A 335-nucleotide genomic window follows, 5' to 3' on the forward strand; every position below is an offset into this window, starting at 1 on the left:
GTAACTGTTGGTTTTAACTGATGAAGATGTAAGACAAAAATAAACATTCAGGTAAATAACTATTTTCTAGAAGGATCCAACCTGTAAGTATGGTTTGATTCTTTCTTTTTAAAGTTATGTTATCATACGTATATAAGAAATTCAGACTATAGATCCTAGGTTATGATGCATATCATATTTGCATAAGCTAAATATATTTTAAAGATACCAAAAAAGATAATGCATAATTAGAAATATAAATAAACCTATTACTCAAGATAATTACTCTTTAAATATTCAATCCATTTAATATAGGTCTTTGCGTCCATAAAAGAACTCCCATGAGCTTCCAGAGA

This window comes from Mandrillus leucophaeus, unplaced genomic scaffold, assembly GCF_000951045.1.
Source record: "Mandrillus leucophaeus isolate KB7577 unplaced genomic scaffold, Mleu.le_1.0 Scaffold312, whole genome shotgun sequence".
In the NCBI taxonomy this organism is placed as follows: domain Eukaryota; kingdom Metazoa; phylum Chordata; class Mammalia; order Primates; family Cercopithecidae; genus Mandrillus; species Mandrillus leucophaeus.